Source organism: Lineus longissimus, chromosome 9, assembly GCF_910592395.1.
Source record: "Lineus longissimus chromosome 9, tnLinLong1.2, whole genome shotgun sequence".
NCBI classification, from domain to species: domain Eukaryota; kingdom Metazoa; phylum Nemertea; class Pilidiophora; order Heteronemertea; family Lineidae; genus Lineus; species Lineus longissimus.
The window spans coordinates 6,990,157-7,011,621 of record NC_088316.1 but is presented as its reverse complement, the minus strand read 5'-3'; the positions used below and the strand labels follow the sequence as shown (position 1 = coordinate 7,011,621).

The 21,465-nt window shown below is 41.9% G+C and overlaps 1 protein-coding gene across 2 annotated transcripts in view; it reads left to right on the top strand.

Annotated features, from left to right (window-relative positions):
- Positions 1–15,773, top strand: part of LOC135493239 (uncharacterized) — a 29,171-nt gene extending 13,398 nt beyond the window's left edge. The window contains exons 9-16 of one of the 2 annotated variants that reach the window (XR_010448212.1): positions 877–1,115; positions 1,561–1,743; positions 6,801–7,004; positions 7,191–7,310; positions 7,563–7,643; positions 7,845–7,928; positions 8,222–8,348; positions 9,072–10,544. The gene's annotated coding sequence lies outside the window, so the exon portion shown is untranslated. Of the gene's footprint in view, positions 1–876; positions 1,116–1,560; positions 1,744–5,870; positions 7,005–7,190; positions 7,311–7,562; positions 7,644–7,844; positions 7,929–8,221; positions 8,349–9,071; positions 10,545–15,315 lie in introns of those variants that run through there. The other variant, XR_010448213.1, reaches the window with a different exon arrangement.
- The last annotated feature ends 5,692 nt before the right edge of the window (positions 15,774–21,465 follow it).

Here is a 21,465-nt window from a genome sequence, read left to right as displayed (position 1 = left end):
ATTTCGGGGGCCCCTGGCATGGGGGGTACCCCTGACCCTCGGATCTCAAAAACCGTTCAATCGATCGGGCTGAAATTTTGTGTGTGTTTATTTGACACCAAACTGAGTTGGAAAAACTAGTTTTCCACATCATATCATGAATTTGAAAATTTGGCTGCCGGTACCTAGTGAAAGCGAAAGGCATATAGACTTTACTGAACTGATTGTCATGATAGGAAACAATGTAACAGAGGTGTAATTGGCTATTGAAATGAGGGGCAGCTTCGCTCATGCTGATTTCATTTTGTTTCTTGGCAATAACGATAGGTGGCAGCAGCTATCAATGAAGAAGCTGGTCATCGCTTTACAGTACAATGACAGTACAGAATTCGTTATAGCTCTTAAATGTAGTAATACTAATAGTGGTATGTGACATTCTTTTGTCCCCTCTGTCGTTTAGAACAATCCTTAGACTTTACAACAATGTAAACCCTTTCTTCCTCCGTCTGTCTTCTCATGATATGATTCTTTGTTGATGTTTTATAATTTCTGTACTATGATTCTTACTTATGATTCCTATTTGTTGTGTTACAGTATTACGTAGTGAAGGTAACAAGAATTAAACGAATCAAGAACCAACGAATGAGACTTGTTATCTCTTTGAAGACGCCACAATTACCGTTGTGTAGACTGATCTACAAACACCATAAATATCAAGTTTCAGCAAATTCCAACGCATTATAACTGCACTGAGTGACTATTGTGTACAAGTGAATTTCTATTTAACTGGACCATGATTAAATAAATCGAACGGCCTGCCCCTTTATGTGTTAAGTGTCTGTCTCGTGTAGTCTACTCTGACCTGCTTACAATGACATGTCATAGTCTTCTTTTCAGAACATGGCAACAAACACGCCACGAAAATTGTACAAGTTTACAATGGGGAAAGACATAGCTCTGTTGAAAGAAATCGTAACTACTAATCCTTTCACAGACACAGTAAAATTGAGAGATGTACTTAATAGCTTTAATTCGACATTCGAAGGGGAGAAGGAGGCAACGGAACGAGGGATTATGGACAGCTTCTGTGTGCTTCAGTTGAAGTTCAAAAAGGACGAACTGGAATCAATTCGAGCGTAAATATTTGTAAAGGGATCAGTTGGCAGTCCTTGGAAGAAAGAAGACTGACCTTTCCTTTGATTGGATTGACTCCCTCTGCATCTCATTATTTGCTTTTAATTTTACTCTACTCTTGCAAAGCACCAATGGGACAGAAGGGACAGAAGTGTCTGAATGCCTCCTGCACTTATTTTTTTTCGTGAATGAAAAGGCCTGCACTGCAGTTTGCCACATAGAAGTTCAGGAATTGCTCATCAAGGCTATTAGTATTACAAGATTAAGCATTTTTTGCATCTTACTAGGTTATTCATGAAAGCAATCAAATTAAGACATTTGTTGCATAATTGAAACTTTATCCAAAATAAAAGTTGCTCCTCAAATGAAATATTCTCTTTCAAGCCTCGATATAAATCTGATTGCCTGTTACTACTTTGTGTGTGACAGTCCTGTATATTTTTGCAGTTCGGGGACTGATGAGGAGGTTAGTGAGAGGAACGAACTAATAAGGGAGGCAAATGATCTGAAATCAGAGGCACAGACGACATCCCCTAAAAAAGGAAATAAAAAGAACACTTGAAAAAAAAGAAGTAGAAAAGGGGAAAATGATCCGGAAGCATGCCATGGAAAGTCTTGGTGCGTCTGGAGGTGAGTTGACATTTAGTCTCCGTCAACCTACGTATGTAGGGTTGAAAGGAGACTCTTGGTTTAGCTAGGCAAATTCCCCCAATTTATAACCCCGTTCCAGGTGACTACGGTGTATGCAATGCACTGTGTATATCATTAGTGATTGGAGAACCCAGGTGGATTCGTGTTCGCGAAGTTTAGGGAAAGCTGGACATTAAGTAAATCAAATAGTATAATGAGTTGTTTATCGAAACATCAAAGGTGTGCAGTGTTATTTTCAGAATTATTTAGCGAGAAATAACAACATATTTTAGGGGACGAGACAGCCGTTTGGCGATGGGTCGTGAAAATTTGATCCGCCATTACACAATATCCAAACGAGACGTATCATGCGACCATATTCCCTGCCAATTTCAATTTCCGCCATTGCACATTCTCCAAACGAGACGTATTATGCGACCATATTCCCTGCCAATTTCGATAGCTTCCATGTTGGACAGGAAGTGGCCCGTGGAAATGGACTGAAAATGACCGCAATTGATAAATTCGTACTTAAGAGCAACGATTACAGGAACACACTTGCTGAGAAATAAATTGAAATCTTTTATGATTCATTGTTGTTATAAGTTATTCTTGCTACAAACAAATTTTCGCGGCAACAATAGTGATCAATACAGGCAGGGCCTTGGAGCGAGGCGACGGCGTTGATAAGACGATCAAGTTCCGGTCATGCGCAAGTCGCATGTGCAGAATAGTGTTTAAGGCACATGTGAAATCGTTGAATTATTCATCGCAAAAGTAAGTGAATTTTTTGTTCTGAGCCGTCCCGTGGTATGGTTGTTCTTCAAGCAGGGCCATTATTTACAGTTAGGTGATTGTGGTGGGCGAAGTATGTTGATGGATGGCAACTATTTCATGTGATACAAAACAAGTTTAAAATGGAGATCGGCCGATGATGGCCGGCATGACCAGATGACAGGTTAGGTTGAATACAGCAGCCGCATGCAAGGATGCAGGGTCATCCTAAAATGCGTCCACCAGCATCCACCAGGTTTAAAATCAAGTTTAGAGTTATCAAAATAAAATCTAATGGCAATAAATGAAATAAGCAGAACATTTTCTGTGTTTCATGAAGATTTCGTGACATTTGTTTGTAAAATGAGCAAGTTATTGCCTAAAATGTACCAGCGTCCACCACCCTGTCGGCGGCCATCTTGGATTCAACTTGGAGGCAATGACAGGGCTTCATAACACTAAAGGAGGTTTGTGATTTTAGATAGTAACTCCCTCATCTTACACCCCAATGTCATGAAGTTTTCAAGAAATGCGTTTATGGTGTATTTATTTCGTTTATGATTACTAAATTTCATTTTGATGACTTTATATCTGACTTTAAACCTGGTGGACGCAGTTTAGGATGACCGAAGATGCAGTCAGAATTTGCCAAGCACTTTTTTGACCAGTTGCCATGAGAGGTCACGATATCTAATGGATATTGAGAGTGTAAACTTTAATATATATGATATGACAATACTCCATCAACGGTACCGCCTCCCCTCCTCAGTTTGTACCATATACGATCTATCTGCAGGTCCAGTTATTATCACCTGCACAACATTGGTCTGATCAGAAAGTTTCTGACCCCTGATGCAACTGCTACGCTTGTAAATGCATTCGTGACATGCACATTGGATGGGCTGAATGCACTGCTGATTGGTCTACCTCAGCAGAGTGTTGCTTCATTGCAAAGGGTCCAGAATTGTGCAGCGAGGATGGTGACTGGAGTTGCAAGATCAGATCATATTTCTCCCATTCTCCGTGACCTCCACTGGTTGCCCGTAGCCAGCAGAATTAAATTTAAAGTTCTGTTGTTTAGGCTTAGGCAACCCTATGCATTAACACCCTACATGCGTGTGACCATGTGAACCGTAACGAAATCATAGTCACACAAATACGCCAAATTCACCATATAAACCTTGCTAACATCCCTAATTATTAATACCATGTTGTTCCTCATACCTTTATTAAATAAATACATCGTTTTGATGGAATGTCTTTGCGTTTTTATTCCACAATCGCGACTTGAAACCATGCCAAAACCACAGAAATCAGCGCCGCGTCAGCCATTTCAAGCCGTGTTTACGTTTTGACGTCATCGATGTTTTCACCTAATTATGCAGGAAAAATATGCATATTCAAACTTCCCGCGCCGTGTTATTTATCGTCTGATCCAATCAAAATTTGGAATCCCCTTTATTCGTCACTAAATTTACATATATCACGTGGTTAGCCGCCAAAACGATGGGAAATAAACACGGGCGAATGGCCGCCGTCAGTGCAACGGAACGGCCGCTCTTTTAGGATAAATTAGAGCCAAACGGTGAGTAATCATTACAGCTAACCCCCCCAGAATGACAAAGCAATCAATGGAGAGGACGAATATAAAATTCCATTGAAATAGACCCAATAATAAGCCGCCGCCGAGGGAAATTCCATGACACCCCGCGTAATTTTTCTATGACTCAAATGCAGTGTTGTGGCGATCTCGTCTCCAGCCATTCACAGTCGCTACGCAACACATTTTGTGATGGCGTAACGCGATTAACGTCCTGCGGGCGAGATTGGCACTGGGCTGTTCTTCCCCAAATTGATAAATCGTAGTTCTTCCGTATATCGACGTATTTATGAGGAATTTTCTTGACAAAAACAAAGTGTAGATTAATGGAAGTAGACCAGATGAAAAATATTATTAATATCAATCCCAGTTAGGGCGTAAGTGGCGTTTGATATTTTTTGGTGCGGTGGGAGGGCAAACAATTGATGCGAGCAGCCGTTCCTACGTAAAATAGATAAGAAAAGCTGGTCCAATTTATTGTTTGTACCCCCTCTAATTTATTTTATTGACAGTAGATTTGAATTGTGAAGTCATATTCAGTTCTTTATTGGCATTTACTGACAATATTTTTGTTTCAAATGAATTTGTTTTTTTCTTTTGAGCATAAACAATAAAGTCTGGCAGTTCCTGCAGGTGGAGGAAGAAACTGGGCTGTCTAACAGAGACTCTCTCTCACTTTATTTACGGCAAAAACTGTACTTTTTGGTGGAAAAACACATATTTTTCACCCAAAATGGTGGTTGAGTCACCTTCTTATCTGACAAAAATGGTATCATATGTATATAAAGTTTAATTCTATCCTGGTTAATCTGGTTATTTGGACATATTTATGAAGTTTCAAAAATTTCGGCAGAAATTGTGTTTTTTGGTTGAAAAATGCTTCTTTTTACCCAAAACAACAACCCAGTCACATCCTGATACAACAAAGTTGCATAGGATTGCCTTATTTGCATATAAAGATCAATTCTATGTGGGTTTGTATTGCTATTTTGGCAAATTTATCAAGTTCTGTGCATTTCGGCAAAAATCATGCATTATTGTTCAGAAAAATGCATTTTTTCACCCAAAACACATGTTCAGGCACTGGCAGGGCCTAAATATTGTAAATAGTAGTAGTAAACACCTTATTCATGAATTTTCTACTGTTAATCTGCATCAAATTGGTGAATTTTGAATATAATCCAATTTTTGTCAGAATTCTTCACTTTTTGAGAGAAAACATAAAAAAACTCATTTTCCCCCCAAAATTCACAAATATTGAAACGAAAATTCTGCCTATTTTTCCAAATTCACCATTTTGGTCAATTTCTTAGCCTTGTTTTGTCAGAAATTGCAATGATTGAAAAAAATCACATGGTCACACCTTTAATTTTTATGGTGAAATTGCTTGATTTGGCCAAGTTCAAGGTCATGTGACCTTGAAATGAAACATTGTATACGCTTATTGAGTATAAAAATAAAATCTCCTTAGTACCCTTCTTATACCTGAAAAATATCAAAAAGATGTTAGCTTTACTTTTTTCTCTACATTGATTTCAATTTCCCATTAAATCCAAAAGTTAATGCATTAGCTTTGCCTAAGCCTATGTTGTTAACACTTTCAGCGCCCAGCCATATTTAACGTACTTCCCCCAGGGGCCAAGGTTACGCCCCTTTTTACCCTTTTTCAAAATTATGAAAACAATAGAAGGAATAAAGATAATTACATGAAATTTTCTGTGTTGGTTCTTCTTTATTAGATCTCTTTACAATGCATATTTGGAATGATAGTCAGCAAAGCACTTGATTTTGCACAATGATACCCCACACATAGAACAGTAATATCTGGTGTCTTTCCGAATACCCGCTTTTTGGCATACTCTCGGCTACATCTGCCCCCGTCATCAATCTTCGACCCGCCATTGTGCCTATTCGAATGCAGACGATCTTGGCTATAAATAGCACATTGGCTGAACATCATACTATCACCTCAAGCGCTGTATAGTTAAATTATTTTCCCCTATACTGCGCTGCTAGTCGCCTCGAAGACAAAGCGGGAAATTTAAAAATGCGACGTAATATTACGTCGGATGGCTCAACCGTGTGAACTTGCAAGACGTAAAGTTACGTCGGATGGCGCTGAAAGTGTTAACATTTAAATGCATAAATGGTGTTGCGCCAGTTTATTTGCAAGATCTTCTAACAATGTACAACCCGTCCCGATCATTGCGTTCCTCGGACAGACTGCTGCTGGTGCAACCACGCAGCAGGATGGCTTCCTCTGGAGACAGGGCTTTTGCTTGTGTTGCGCCGCGCCTGTGGAACGGGCTACCACAGGAAATCCGTGCGAGCAGCAGTATCCTTGTCTTCAAGAGAAAGCTGAAAACTTTCCTGTTCTCTAACTAGGCAGCAGTCTGTCAAAATGGCCAGCAGCTTATATTTTTTTGATTGGTTTCTCTGGTGTCTTTGATCACGTTTTTTTGTGGATATAGGCACCTTAAATCCCAAATGATTGATTGATTGATTGATTGTACATTCCGCGCACGCGGAACAGTGGCTATGTACTGCACATGCGCTTTTCATAATGGCGTCGTGTAAACATCATGCAACACGAGGCGACATAATCCCGGGCCCAAATCGGACTGTCGCCTACTAAAAAATACCGCTAGGTAATAGCATGTAACTTTCTTTTCCCCATCTTCAGTATGGCTGGTCAAAACAAAAGACAAAGCACCAGATCGTCCTTGTTTACTGAGTCCGAGGATGTAGCTCACGAAAAAGTTTTGAAGAAGGCTAAGGAAGTGAAAGTGAAAGAGAAACAGGACCACAGACAGAGCCAGGCGAGGCAAGTGATTGCAAAGTAACAGACGCCCTCAACTGTGACATCATTTGAATCAACAGAGACATAGTAAGTTCCACATTGATGCTCTCATACGCCACACACACACCACGTATAACATCAATATTTCTGAATGTTACACGCCCCCCCCCCCCAACCATGGCATTTACCTCTACCTGTGCCACATACATTATTTCTGTTGTCAACACGTACTGCTCATGATAACTCTGCTAAACCCACCCTTTTTACTTCCAGCAAGCAAAGCCCTGTCAGAACAAGTCACTTCACTTCTATTCAGACCACACCTACCAGAACCACACCACCAGCTGCGCGTTCCTATACTACATCTTCACCACAGCGCCATCATTATCAAAGGTATTAGTTGTGTTCCACTATTGTATGAAGTGCCATTTCTTGATGATGATGATGATGATGATCCAGCCTAATTACGCTAATGCAACCAATGCCGCACTCCCCTCGTATTTGTTGGGTTTTCCCTAAACTACTGCTTTGTTACAATTAACACTCCACTGAAATTGACGCCCTGCCTTCATGGCCAACCAATCCTCTAAATCATTGATAATGACAGTAATACAAAACTTATTTTCACCCTTGTTTTCACTTCAGTCCATACAGTCCTCTCAAATGTTCACCATCACCTGGACGTAGCAGTGTCGCGTCTTCAATGCAAAGCAGCATTTCTCATGCGTAAGTTCTGCCTCACAACAATTAGTACTATTATTACAACACTATCATCACCTTTTCAATCATGCTACAACTAAAACAAGCTTGCACAATTTTAAAATGAATGTGCCTGGATGTTTTTCCTAGAGTTTAGTTACAAAACATTTTCTTCAAGACTACAATTAATTTCTTTCTCATTTGTTAATACTTTCCCTCAACTTTCAGCATATCTACCCCTACTAAGACAACACCACCACCGCTAGGGCGAGGTAAAGTTGCTCTCTCACCACAAGGCAGTGATTCAAACGCGTAAGTTTTCTATACAATCCCCACTTAGTGAAGAATGGCATCTACATTGTACATGTGCATGCACTGTTCACAAAGGTGATGTTTTATATTGACAGTGCTCCTACGGCAACAGCACAACTCTGCATTACACTTGTCCTTCACATCAAAAGATACTGCAATTAACTTCACAATCAACCTTTGATATTTGTACCCCAACACTGCAGAGTCAGCACATCTCCTACAAGGACACCTGGGCTATGTACCAAAGAACAATGCATATACATCGTCTCTTACAGTGCTTCATTTTATTTCAGTACATCAGATGATGCTTGGCAAGACGCCATCTTCACCGGACTCTACCATCTCACACAACACAAACTGGAGGTCGGTTCAGCGGGCGTGAGGCGTGGTGTTCGTCTCGCAAAAACAAACCTCGCCAATGTAACATTTCATCACAACAAAGAGATAGATTCACTCAAACAGGCTCTTGCAGAGGTTAAAGGCCAAGTTGTCAAGTATCAACAAATGGAAAACCACACCCATGTTAAACTCATGGCTGCTAACAAAAGCATCAGTACCCTGCAAACACAAGTCGCAACTTTAAAGGAGGAAAATGAAGAACTCAATGATCAACTGCTTGCTCATTTCGATGCCCCCGCAACAACAGTTGACAACAATGCCCTTCTTCAGATGAGACCAAAGCTGTTGACAACAAAGAGATGCAAGACGAAATCTGACATTTTTCTGTGCAATCAACAATTTTGTCTCTACAAAATGTCTGGCTTAGACCAACATATCAATACTGTATTTCATCTCAAAATGTACTTTCATAGTACCGTAGTCATATCAAACTCAAATATACTGCTGAATTGGTAACTTCTAGTCTTATTAAACTTTTAACAGGAAGAGCTGACTGCCAATGCATTCTAGTCACAGCAAACTTCAACACTCACCGCTGCACAAAGCTTAAACACTGAAAACAGCTGAATATCATTATATTCTGGTTGACACGTTGCAATAATTGACAATATCCACTTTAAAATCACAAGCACCGTTTCCACTGCCATTGTATCAAAAGCCTGCCCAACATATTCAGCACAATTATTTTTTCTAATAAAGAAATATATTATATAGTACTCATACGTCTTGTTTCTCTTCTTGCAGTAACAATGGCTCAAGGGAAAAGAGGCTCAGGCAAAAGCTCGTAAAAAAAGGAACAAAGTCGTCTACGTATGCGTTTAGTACGTATGAAGGAGCCAGGCAAACCAATCAACCCACAGAACGCTACTGCTGCTTTCCCTGCGCCCCTTTTAACAAACTACTTCACTGACTTTAACTCCAAACAAGCGGCCCACCTGCAAAACAGTTGTACTGGGCCAACACCCAGTACACCAACAGCCAGGACGTCGCAAAAACGCAAATGTTCTAGTACGGCAACAACAGACTACTCAAAATACTATCCGAATCAAAATGCAAGCAAACGTGGACGCTACTTGCATGATTCAGACTATGCTACAAGGAAGAAAAAAACAATCAAAAAGGAACACTAGTACTACCAAACCTCAAGTAGACAATTCAATTGTGACTGCCCTTAATATATTAAGGACGAAAATGACGGAAGGACCAGTGTTCACATGTGTCTCATGCAATAGGTTACTGTTCAAAAAACAAACTCGCCATTTTAACCCCGAAAACTATCTTTCCCCACCCACACAAACTAGTCATGCCAACCCACAACCATCAATATGCCACTGCTGTCACAATCACCTCAAAAACAAGAATACCCCACCACAAGCTCTAACAAACAATTTGGCGCTAACACCAATACCAACTTCACTAAAAACACTGAATTCACTGGAAAAGCATCTCATTTCAAAAATAATACCATTCATGAAAATTCACAGCCTGCCTTCCGGTTCCCAAAAAGGTATACACGGCCCTGTGGTCTGTGTACCCTCAGATGTTGACACTACCGCACAAATATTGCCCCGCCTACCGACAAATGAACACCTCGTCAAACTGAAACTAAAACGTAAACTTCAGTACAAGAGCCACCATTTGTACCAGTATGCCTCCCCTGACAAAATGCATACAGCCTTGCAAGACCTAAAACAACACAATCACCTTTACAGTGATGTGACGTTTGCCCCCATTCCAGAGGAACCACTCAGCCACGAAGAACACCTCAATCCAACAGCATCAACTTCAGCAACACCTATCGAGAGACCAACAGGTTCTGCCCCACAGCCAATGCCGTCTCATCCTAGCGACAACTCGCACAACGATAATGCTGAAATCAACCCCAACCCAACAGAACAAGTGCCAGATGACAACACAAACATGCTATTCCAGACTTCCCTACAGCCAGCAGATATTGGACAACACTACCTTGACACTACAGATACAAATGTATACTGCCTCGCACCAGGGGAAAAGCATAGTCCTATTGGGCTTTTCACACATCCCCACTGTGAAGAACAAGCATTTCCAGTTCAATTCCCTGATGGAAAATTTGGCTTTACGCATAACCGTGACACCAAGCTACCACTCTCAAGGTATTTCAACTCCAGATTGTTCAATGCAGACACACGCTTTGCCCAAGACCAAAACATCATCTTTTACGCACAATACATGACTGAAATACACGCAATACAGTCAGAACATCTCCATTGCACTGAGGAAGGGAACCTCAACTACAACCGACGGCCACATTATTACTGCAGATGATTTGATTGATCGCAACTCCCTAAAAGACCTCATCAAGCAAAAGGAAGGTTACCGTTTCCTGCAGCCAGTCCGAGGCACACCTCCATACTGGGAGAGAACCCTGAAAGAACTACTTGCTATGATCCAACAGTTGGGCATCCCAACATGGTTTTGCAGCTTTTCTGCTGCTGACAGACGATGGCCAGAAATTGTCAACACCATTCTCCGCCAACAAGGCAAAACAGTCCCAGAAAACATTTCTTGGAAACAACACCAAGAAATAATTGCCAGTAATCCAGTAACAGCAGCGCGCATGTTTGAATATAGAGCCGAAACCTTCATCAAAGACGTGATACTCAGTGCAGCAGAACCCATTGGCAAAATCACAAATCACTTTTACAGGACAGAATTCCAGCAGTGCGGCTGGCCTCACCTACACTGCATCTTCTGGTGTGAAGGCGCTTTACTCTTGGACAGAAACACTGACCAGGACATCTGCAACTTTATCGACATGTACACTACATGTCATATGCCAAATCAACAACTTGATGAGGAACTTTTTAACATAGTCAGCAAGGTCCAAATGCACAGCCCTGGCCATTCAGAAACCTGTCGCAAAGGAAACAAAGTGTGCCGATTTAACTTCCCTCGCCCACTATCAAGTATCACTTTCATTGCCCGACCCAAGTCAAGTGACGAAATCACAGAACACGACAAGCAAGTTGCAAGAGAAAACATCACCAAGGTTCGCGCAGTCATACAGTCAGGAAGCTGGGGAACTTCCGTCTTTGAAGATGCAGGCGTTTCAGAAGACACTTTCCAGGACAGCATAGCTACGTTATCAAAAAGGAACACCGTCGTTCTGAAAAGGCAACCACAAGATTGCTGGGTAAACCCCTACAACGAAGATTTGCTGCGAGCCTGGAATGCAAACATGGACATACAATTCATATTGGATGCATACAGCTGTGTGATGTACATAGTCTCATACATCAGCAAAGCTGAACGCAAACTAGGCAACCTTCTAAAACAGGCTGAAAAAGAGTGCAAAGAAAATAACTTGGATGTAGCAAAAGAAATGAAACAACTAGGAAATGTTTACGTCACACACCGTGAAATAAGCGTCCTAGAGGCAGTTTACCGTGCTACCAGCATGCCCCTGAAGTCCTGCACAACTGATGTCGTCTTCATCCCCACAGACAAGGACAACACGAGCATAACACTACCACTCCAAGTTATCCAAAACAACAGAAATGATCAGAACAACCAGGTCTGGACCAAAAACATTTTGGATCGCTACATAGCAAGCCCAGACAATGACATGTTCACCAACATGAACTTAGCCGACTTTGCAGCAAACTACCGTCAAACTACTATATCCAAAAAACAAACTGTAGATGATAACAACAATCACCAACAGGACAATAACAACCTGGAACAAGACAACAATATACCTACTGAACAACCAAAATACCAACTGCAAAACAACATGGGCTACATCCAGCAGCGCTCAAAGAAAGCAGTTATTCGCTTCCCCAAGTTAAGTGTCGAAAAACAGGCCGAGAAGTTCTATGAATACCTTCTACGCTTCTACCTGCCGCATCGTTTTGATGAAGACCTCATGCCACCACCACATGCAACTTACGCAGATTACTACACCACCGGCACAACAGCTGATGAGGAAGTGCAAACCTTTGTACGACGCCAACAACAAGTGTATGAAGCACTCAAGTTCGCAGTAGAGGCAGCACTTGAAGTCCTACAAGACAACCCAGATCAAGACGATGCTTGGGCAGAAATAGCCCCTGTAAGTGAACAACAACGCCATGATGATGGAAACCATCAACTCCAAGAAGACGAAGTCGAACTGCCACCAGAAAACACCACATCCGATCTAAACTGCACATCAGCAAATCATCCTCTCACAGAGTCCGACACTCATGCTAGTACAACCTACACTATCGAAACAACCAACCAACCTCACCGCGATATCAAGCAAATGATCCGCAACCTCAACCCAAAACAGCGCCAGTTCTTCAACTACATCAGTTGGTGGTGTGCCAACCGTGCCAATAACCCAGATTTCCCACCATTCCACTTCTTCCTCACTGGCGGAGCTGGCACTGGCAAATCTCACCGCATTAACTGTATCACGCATGAGGCCAACAGACAACTCAAAAAAGGATCACAAGACCCTTCAGACATGAAGGTACTAATACTGGCAAGCACAGGACCAGCTGCAAAAAACATCGATGCCCAAACAACCCATTCAGGCTTGTCGATACCAAAGTCTCTGACACTCCCATACAAATCCATGAGTGAAAAGAACATGACACCGCTACGCTTGTAGCTAGAGAATGTTCAATTGGTCATCATCGATTAAGTTTCAATGATCAACCAACGCCTAATGACATACATACATGGTCGCCTCAACCAAACCAAAAAAACCCAGTCACGCCATGTGAACTTTGGCAATGTTGCTATCCTAACTGTGGGTGACTTCTACCAACTACCACCAGTCATACCTCCCCCCTTGTACAGGAACATCAATAGCAACACCAACATTTGGAAAGACTTCTTCCAGTATCAGCTAGATGACATTATGCGCTAAAAAGACGACATTTCATTCGCTGAAATGCTAAATCGCCTACGAACCAAAACGAAAGATTAGCCACTTGCCCCGCAAGACGACGCCATGCTACTAGCTGCCATCAATCGACCTGTTCCAGATGACATACTCCACATCTATCCAACAAGAAAAGAAGTACATGCCTTCAACCATCAACAGCTGCTAGCAAAGTGTCCAGATATCCAAGAAATACCACCACTAGATATCTACAAAAAACAGGGCAACAAACGCGCAAAAAAGCATACAGCACCAAGACCAACGCCTACAACAGACCTCACAAAGGCAACCAATGACACTCTCTTTCTGGCAAAACATGCTCAAGTGATGCTCATACAAAACCTAGATGTACCTGATGGCTTAGTCAACGGCGCTCGTGGCACCATTACTCAAATACCCCCACCCGATCCAACCACACAACTTCCGCCCTACATTTGCGTTTGCTTCACTAACCAACAAACAGGTATTGCGCACATGCAACAACAATCAAGCAAACACACCATCCCACCACACTCAGTCATCATCAAACATCACCCCATGTATGATCACCCCCAGGGGCAAACTACATACGACACCAATTCCCATTGACACTAGCCTGGGCATGCACTGCCCACAAAGTCCAAGGTGTCACAACAGACCAAGCAGCAGTATCACTGCAAAACGTCTTTACAGCCGGCCAAGCCTATGTTGCCCTAAGTCGCGTCACATCTCTACAAGGCCTTCACCTCCTAGATGACAAGTTCACAAAGATATACTGCAACAAAGAGGTCACAGAATGCATGAGCAACATGCCACCAGTAGACATAACCCCAGCTCATCCCATAACAACGCTCGTCAATGACAACCACTTCATCATTGCCCACCACAACATCGAAGGTCTCCACAATCACCTTCATGACCTCAAACAAAACACTGACATCCTACAGGCACACATCATCTGCCTAACAGAAACATGGCTGCATACTGCCAATGAACATGATGCACTTCTCACCATCCCCAACCACACTTTCATCAACAATCCAAGACAACAAAGCTACACCACATCCAACAACACCGGTAACCACAATAATTCATATGCACAAAAGACCCACGGCGGAGTTGGCTTCTACATTAAAGCCAACATCCAACATACTCACCACAAGTACACAGACCTCGCCCTGGAACATCTACTGCTCCACGTCACCAACAACAACCTCACTATCATCAACATCTACCGTCCACCCAAGTACAGCATCAGCTCATTTGTCCCACAACTAGCACAACTCCTTCAACGTACCATCACGGCTAACACAAACAATACCATCATAGCCGTTGGTGACTACAACATCGACTTCCTCACTCAGCCACAAAACCAAATTACAGACATATTAGCAGACTATGGCTTCCCACAAATGATCAACACACCAACCACCACAGGAGGCACACTACTAGACCACATCTACCAACACTCAACCACACCTGATACCAAATTCTCCACAGTCCACACTTACTACAGCTACCACAACATCACCATCACTGCTATCCCAACACAGCGTTAACACAGCAGCAACATAAACCCAATGCAAACCTTGCCAGCGAAGACAATTCTCATACCAAGGTCTACAAACCAGTAACCCGACTTTTAATCTCCAACTATGTATATATGTATATATCTATTTTCCCAATAAACTTTTAACCAAAACATACTGCCTCCTCCACTTCCTCAACAAAGCACCCCACATTTGACGGAGACTCCAGAGTCTGCCTGCAGACTCAACCGACAATTCTAGTTGGTGTTGTCCTAACGGCTGTTTGCCTTGCAGTCTTTTTTGTCAGTGTGAAGATGATTCTACTTGCATTGCACAGCTCCTGCAGAATATATCAACCTTTTGGGGCCTTACGCCTTCAATTCAAGAATGCAAAACAGGTCTAGCTAGTACCAAATTTGTGTTGAATATATTGCTTGGACTGATTTTGTAGGATTACTTTTTGGTGATTGAAAATACAACCGACAAAAAAAGGTTTGTCATGGGTGTTCTGGTCGAGCTGAAAGGTTACAGCTGCAAATACTTAAGTATTCACATTTTTTTTTTTCAGAATGTGCTGCTACACCAAAGAAACAGAAAAGAAGTTCGTCAATGGATGACGTTCTTGAGTACCTTTCCATGAAAAATGTGAAACTAGCAATTGGCTTAACCCTTTCAGTGCTGGCCCTATATACCCCCAGAGTGCTGAGCCATTTTTTGGCTTTTTAAAGGCCTTTTGGAAAACTCCTGTGTGAAAACTAGCAAAGATTCCATGGAAAAACACATATGGTTGTGTTGGCAACTTGATGGACTTTGACTTTTTGGCAGTTTTCGGATCTAAATTTAGTCACATGGTCATGTGACCTGCTGGCGGCCATCTTGTTTAGATGACATTGTGTTGATGTAATTTTGTAATAAAATTTGGTTGAAAGACTATTTGTAGTCCCTTTTTCTTGCTGTTTCTTTTATAACCGTTGGCCCCAGATGTCCTCTTCCCATTTCTGAAGAAAAAATTTAGAAAAAATTCTAATTTGTCAGAAAAAGTTAACTTTATTGAAAACAAGAGGCCCAAGGGCCTGGCGCTCAGCTGAAATGGATAAGTGAAGGCAAGGGCCAAGTGTGTGTCGGTACCGTTATTATGAGGCAACGTGAAGCTATAACGTCTAGCACGCAGAGGTGCTGATGCGAAAGACCTTCTTGCTATATCAGTGCATGCTGAAGTACTGAGTTGACGTCACCCTGGTATTATGACGTAAAGTCATTTCTATTGCCGTTGCAGTAGTGGGGTGTGTGATGACGTCAAGGAGTTGTGTGGTGACGTCAAAGAGTGGAGTCCTTGTCTTCATGCAGCGTAGGTGGAACTAATAACATGCACATGGACACAAGGTACATAATTATTACAGTGTATTTTGTGAGGTGGGGCCTGGTGCTTTACAATGGTCAAATGAACCGACTGTTGTCTGGACATTGATGAAGTGGATGCAGCCAAATGTTTGGGACGGTCTTTTTTGTATGTGAAGAAAAGAAGATAAAGAGTTGGTTAACAAAATGAACTTTATTGGTGCGGCAGATATTTGATGCCTTTCGGCAGATATTTGAAGCGCCTTGCGGCAGATATTTGTTGCCTTGCGGCAGATATTTGATAACGCTCTCCGGGAATGGAAAGCAGTAAAACGAGTAAGCACACCTTACTCTGAATGTGGGAACAGCAAGTGCTTTCCTGGACTTGAAATGTGCCAACGACTCCTCTTGCAATAACCAACAACAGTTGATCTGTAAAAAAAGAGAAGAGAAATTAACACTGACTGAATAAAAAAGGGTGACATAGACGGGGAAATGTACACCACCGGATACAGTCTGTGCTTGATCAGGCATCGGTCAGATGATATCCTGAACAAGGCATCTATGGAAGCAAATCCAGAAAGAGACTTAACCTTCGAAGGGCACACTTATTACTCAGTGAAAAGTCAGTCCTGTGGGCTGTTTTCCAATTCAAAATAAAAGTGTAACCTCTTTAAATTAGTCTCACAGACTGAACCATAACACTCAACAGCCAACCGTGCCCACATGATGTGAGCCGAGAGCTGGGCTTAAAGATGAGCGAGTGGTGTACTACATTTTGAAAATTGTCTATCGTCTACGACATGTGACAGAACAGGATCTAGTGGACTTAATGATGAGGTACTATCAAATAAGTTGTCCATCAAATGAATCATGAGGGCCTGTTGTGTTATACTCTAAGCCTGTCCTACAGGGCTAGGCTATGGTTTTTGTCTTTTTTACAGCTACAGTACAGCCATGCACAGCGCAGTGTACAGACAGTACAGGATTGCAAACCAAAAACATGAGCATTGCTGCGTAACGAAACTGCAGTGGGATTCATACTACGATGTCATAATGTGACTTTCAAAATAATTGTAAACAAACGTAAATGGCGAAATTTGTTGCAAAATTGCCATCCACAACAACTCAGGGACCGTAGCCAAAATGGCCGACGGCGAATTCTCCGGTCGCTAGCGCAGTCCATAAACAAGCATCAATTTTACCAACTTTGGGCGCAAGCTTGGTCATCAAAGTTACAGAACTGTTAGAAATACATCCAAACAACATATATATACAGTTAAAAGTGCATAAAAATCCCGTTTCAACCTCCGGGCGCTACCTTTTTTTCTCCGCCAGACGCCGGGCCCTACCGGTAGTTATTTAGTGCGACCGCCACCAGAGTGTTTATCACGATCTTTCGCCGTTTTAATCGCGCGTTTTAGGCAGATTAATCAATTATTACATGCATGCATTATATATCACCGAAATGATAATTGCGTAGGCTATTTGAAACTAAGTTCAGATATTATTTTTGATCTTTGAATTGAATTTAGGTGAGTGGTTTTTGACACCCGGTCAACATATCAGGACTTGCAAAATTCACGCGAGATCGCTTGCTTCATCGGCACGTTTGAAAACCGAATTTCACAAATTCTACAAATATTTATCACATACCATATGTATCACCACAAAGGTAACTCTCTAGACTATTTGAAACCAAGTTCAGATACTTATTTTCACAAAAATTCGAAGCTATGCAAGCGATTTTTCAGTGGTAGAGATCGACGGAAACAAATTTCTCGCTCTAAAATGACATGAGACGAGCACCAACTTTCGCTAATTTGTGCACAAAATTTCCGCAATATTATAAAAAACTATCGATAAATCTGAATTATATAGACTCTTTTCAGTACCTAAACAAATTTCAGGTACATGGTCATGTTGATTAAAAGAGTATCAACCGATTGAACATGAGAAAGTTCACTCATCTTCATTGAAGTAGCGACTACCGGCATTTTTAAATGGTGGCATCTCTTCTATCGATCGGCCAATCAGCGGCACTGCTTGCAAAAAGTTGAGCCACCGCCAAATTTGAAATCGCCAAAATTCAGTCAATGTGCCTGCAGCGCCAACTGGCGGTGAAAACTATATCAATTCCATTAAAAGTAAAAAATGAAAAAATATTAAAAAATATTCAGCCACATTTGAAAACAATATTTGCTCTGTGGACCGAGGTAAAAAGGGAAAGAAATCTAAACGCGAAATGACCTCATTCTCTTAATACAGGTCGGATCGCGCTGATTTTTCGTGTTTTGAGTTCACCTTGGGCAACTCCTAATTTAGCACCGTCAACGAAGTGGCTAGGCCTTCCCAATCAGAAATGTCCAATTTTGTCCACAGATGGGTCCCTAGATGGATGGATGGATGGATGGATGGATTGCAGGACGGACACCATTTGAACAGCTATTCTACTAGCTCCGCTGACTTTGTCAGCTGAGCTAAAAAGTCAAAACTGCAAAAATACCAACATTTTCAGAAAATGGCTATTATGTCAGTCTCTCAGTATTTCTATGTTATGGAAGCTATTCCAATGCTGTTTTACACATCTACATGATGTCTACTGATCAAAGTGATCAAATAAATTCTAATGACGTCATGACGTCACAGTGACGTCATAATAACATGAATAGTTTGTTCAGCAAATTGCTACAAATCCACTTTGAGAAATCTAATTTCGTGTAATATTCTTCAAAACAGCCCTCTTCAATGTGAGTCCTGGCTCATCTGGGCACGTTTTGCAAATCCTGGGTTTGTCTGCCATTGTTTCAGCGAATTCGCGGTCAGAAGTCAAGTTTAGAACACCTCTGTCATCTATAGAGAAACGGTGGAACTCCATTTGAGTGACTGAATCAATGACAGGAACCATCTCCCAGTTTAGTTTGGCCATCAAATCCTAGATGGCGGTCGGGAGTTTCGTGTTTCAAATGGAATTTGCGACCCGTCGTGTAGTAAAGTTGATTTATTTATTGTAATGTCGTCTGCTATTCGCCAATCCAAATGTTCTGTGTGATTTCTCTTTTTGGAATAAAGGACTTCCGGTTTTGCAAATATCATGCGTTGTTCCACATCATTTCATTTGGCGACGATTCGGGTAAAAATCACCAACTAAACGGCACTAACGGCCTGCCAAAATTATCTCAAAAAGAGTATGAACTGTTTGTCAACAGGCATATTGGTAACTGCAGTGACTAAACGGTTACTTTGAAGCATAAATCAGTTGTCAAAGTGAAGACTGTCTGAACTCTTAAAAACAAAATGGTGGAAGCCGCACTGAATATACCGGCGATCGACACGTTCGACAACTTCCTTGGTGAAGGAAGGGCATCAGCAGGCCCTAAATGGGACAAGTGGCTCCTCAGCTTCGAAAATTACCTGTTACGGGCACTGCTACTGCACTTAGTAGGTCCAACCACGTTCGAGGAATTTCAGGCGCTTCCAAATACAGGCACTAACTATGCTACAGCTAGAACCAAGCTCACCAACCACTTTAAACCTAAAGTGAACACAGAGTATGAACGTATACAATTTTGCATACAGGGGCAGGGTGAGAAAGAGTCGATTGATTTGTACTACACTCGTTTGAGGCAATGTGCAGGCACGTGTGAATTTACGAACATTGACGCTGAAATCAAGACGCAGATCATACAAACTATGACCGATTCAAAGGCCCGGAAGGATGCTTTGTCAGGCAATCTTGATTTGGAGACAATCCTAAAACAGGCACGTAATAATGAACTCAGTAGGGCTCAGAACAAGACCATTGAAAAACAGTGTGTGAGTCTAGGTACAGGTGACAAACAGGTCAATAAACTGCAGTACAGGTCCGAGCCGAAGTACAAATCTTTTCACAAATCTAAATCTAACGATCAGGACAAACAGTGCTATAACTGTGGAGGCACGTGGCCTCACCCTAAAGGGGAACAATGTCCTGCACATGGTGTTAAATGCAAAGCATGTGGTCGTGAGAATCATTTCACGAAGTTTTGCAAGTCTAAGCAAACTCCAACTCAGAATCGTGGACGCAGACTGGACTAGAGGCCGTGGAACCTCAGAATCTCAGACTAGGAGACGCGGCACGGGACGTGACGTGAACGAACTTGATTACGATGATGCAGAACAGGATGTGCGTTCGCTATGCGACAACTTCGAGGATGAATCAGATGACTATGAAAACTACTTGTTTGCTATCAATAACAATTCTAACTCTAGAGTCAAACCTCCAAAATTCATGATAAGAGTTGGCAGCACTCCAATTCACATGATTGCTGATAGCGCAGCTACTTGCACAGTAGTAGACGAACTTACCTGCAAAACGAAGCTGTCACGATTTGAGCTGAACAAAGCCAGTGGTGGTATCAATCCTTACAACAGTGAAACCATAAAGCCTATTGGCAAATTCAAATGCAATCTGTCTTGTAGAAATAGGTTGGTGGCTGATACGGTCTTGGTTTTGCCAGGTGGTTCGGGATGCCTTTTGAGCATCGGGGCAAGTCAAGCTCTTGGTTTGTTGAAAGTTGCCAAGCACCAAATAAGAAAATTGTCTCAAGTTGAACATGCTAGTGCATCACAGAGTCTTGTTAGTAAAATAGTCGGGCAGCATCCTGGTTTGATTGATGGAATTGGCAAACAGTGTGGGAAACAGTACAAGCTACATGTAGATGAGTCTGTGAAACCTGTAGTTCAAAAAGTGAGGAGAATTCCTTTTCATACCAGAAAGAAGGTTGAGAAGGAACTTGACAGGCTTTTAGAAGCTGATGTCATTGAACGGGCAAATGGCCCCACCACATGGGTGTCCCCTATTGTGGTCGTCCCTAAGAAAGACACAGAGGATGTTCGTGTTTGTATCGACATGAAAGTGGCTAATCAAGCAATCATAAGGGAGCGCCACCCATCTCCCACTGTTGATGACATAGTTGACCATCTACACGGCTGCACTGTTTTCAGCAAAATTGATTTGCGCCAAGGTTATCTACAGTTAGAACTCAACCCTGAGTCTCGTGATCTCACTAGTCTTGTCACTCACAAAGGTTTGTTTCGCTCAAAGCGCCTCAGTTTTGGCATTTCAAGTGCGAGCGAGGTTTTTCAACGAGCTGTTGAGGGTACAATCAGAGATGTTAAGGAAGCTTTGAACATATCGGGCGATATAATCATAGATGGAAAAAACCAAGAAGAGCATGATGCAGCTCTCAAGAAAACTCTTTTGGGTTTAGCTGAGAATGGGTTCACAATCAATCTGCCCAAGTGTTTATTTGGTGTATCCCAGCTCACATTCTATGGTTTGAGTTTTTCAAAGGATGGTGTAAAACCTGATGACTCTAAGATTGAAGCTCTAAAAAAG